This window comes from Dendroctonus ponderosae, unplaced genomic scaffold (assembly GCF_020466585.1).
Source record: "Dendroctonus ponderosae isolate FM_Combo_2020 unplaced genomic scaffold, Dpon_F_20191213v2 Dpon_F_20191213_3, whole genome shotgun sequence".
Taxonomy (NCBI): domain Eukaryota; kingdom Metazoa; phylum Arthropoda; class Insecta; order Coleoptera; family Curculionidae; genus Dendroctonus; species Dendroctonus ponderosae.
Genome location: NW_026018508.1, coordinates 14,510,322 through 14,512,508, shown reverse-complemented (window position 1 = coordinate 14,512,508; position 2,187 = coordinate 14,510,322). Strand labels below are relative to the sequence as shown.

The following is a 2,187-nucleotide window of genomic DNA, read 5'->3' as shown; positions in this document are numbered from 1 at the left end:
CAAGATTATGCCAAAATTTCATGTTTTCCGTCCCGTTTTTGCTCATATCTCGGAGGCAAAATGAGCAAGAACACTCATTTGTACATCATTCTAGACAGAAATAAATGGCATTTTTAGAAAGTGAACCATGGATGAGGAAATGTTGGCAGTTTTCTCAAAAAAGGCTTGAATTCACGATGTTTCAGATTTGCGTGGTTTTTTTTTGACTTGCAAAATCCGCTTGAACTTAACGCTGCTTTTTTCGAAGTTTCTCAAGAACCATTTGAGCCACAGCATTCGTTTTGAGCAGAGTTTGCGCTACATTCTTCGGAAGGGGAAACACAGTTGCATTTTTAGGAGACGAGCAGCGAGTGTCTAATTTTTCACTCTTCAACATAAAGTGAACTGCGCTACACTCAAGCGAAGATTTTAACTCCAGATAGACAAAACTTAAATTTCAAAAAGCCGTCGACGATTAAAAAAGTATGAATCTGCAAAACGCGTAAAATGCCACCAATGAAATGCTGTTTCGATAGAACGCCCGCGATCTGATCTTCATAAATAAGGTTTTGGCAGCAATTTTTAACCGTTAAAATATTGAAATTATATAAAGAATGCTGAGTTTTCTCGCAAGCAAACGAACACGTCTAAGGATTGGAAACAATAAGAAGTTTCGACCGTTATTTTTTCGAATCGTCACCGTTTCGACTTACAACTTTAGCGTTTTTATTTATGTGTAACATGCTGATTCAGAATTAGCGTCATTCCTCTGGGGCTCTTGTCTGGCGGCATTTAAAACAAAAAAATATATTTTTAGCAGAAACTAGATATTTGCAAAAAACTGGATCAGAAGGACGGCAACAACTTTACCAAAACGAGAACCACTGAGGCAAAATTGGCAACCCCTAAAACGATATAAGCAGAACTTAATCATACTTGAACCTTTTCATTTATCGATGTGTTCCAACACTAATGATATAAGTGCACTTTCGCAAATGGTCGTCTTGCATGAAGCATTAATTTATCCTTTGAGGCATCAGAGAAAAATCTTCCAAACTTCGCATTATTTGGGTAACCACTTTCTGATCGGGGAATCAACTATAAATTGCGCAATTTTCAAATCGTTAATTAAAACCAAATATTTCGAGCAAAACTGATGAAAAACTCGGTTTTAGCTTGGCGTTGCAGAAATAGCAAATTCTTCAGCGCAACGACGCATACTCGATAATTTAAACGGGTTCGGCTGTACAGCAATTTCAAGCATCTTGGCAACTTGTTGCAGTTAACATTTTAATTACAGCTGCCGAAGCATTTTTGCCAAACTTTATAACTCATTGCACTCAATTTTGAACCAAAAAAATTGAGCTGGATTCAATTCAATTGGCTCCTCTATAGGATGTTGCTGTTATTTGAGAAATGTTTAGCAAAAACTTTCGATAAAAATTGCAATGAGGCCAATCAGCCCATAATGTATCACTTTAAATCTTGAAAAGAGCATGAGCAATAATCCATTAATCAGCATTTACCATTTGACTCCTATTACCTTTTATATGGCGTTCTGACACAGGTGCACAGGGCTTTAATTGATAAAAATCACCGTGTTTCTATTTTCGAGCTACACTATTGACAGTGCTTGGAAATATTGGATTTTTTTAATGAAACTTGACGTGCCAAATGCTGATAAATTAGGGTCGAGGCCCATGCCTTTTGTTCTAAACGCGATTCGAACTTTTTACCTTTCGTAAAACTGTTCGGTTGGGATTTTTCATTCCGGATTTGTTCATTTGCAGTAAACATGTAACAGTGGCCTGTCACGAAATGTCCGCATTTTTCGTTCGATGCTTCGAAACAGAAAAACTCAAATACGATTTCAAGTTTCCAGTTGAAAATTGCCAGAATATGGGTCAAGTTTTCCATTGTGGGAAGGCCATGAGTTGACTGGAGATCATAAAATTTTGGCATTCCGCGCACAAAGTTTACATAGAAGTGAATAGCAGGTAAGGAAGTCGAAATTAATTCGGTTCGGGTTAGCGTTTGCTAACAAAGTTGCTTTAGTATAATCTATGGCAAACGTACAGGCTGTTTCAACGATAGAGTAAAGTAAGCAACAGAAATAGACTTTCGAGGCCATTCCTGGAAACTAATGGGTTTTTCGGGTTTTTAGGCCGTCGTTCGGTAGAATTTCTTCTTGACGTTTCGCAAGCACGA

The 2,187-nt window shown here is 37.5% G+C and overlaps 1 protein-coding gene across 1 annotated transcript in view; it reads right to left on the bottom strand.

The window, feature by feature from the left end:
• Positions 1–2,187, bottom strand: part of LOC109537509 (putative dipeptidase UREG_03382) — a 154,042-nt gene that overhangs the window by 134,279 nt on the left and 17,576 nt on the right. The window lies entirely within an intron of this gene.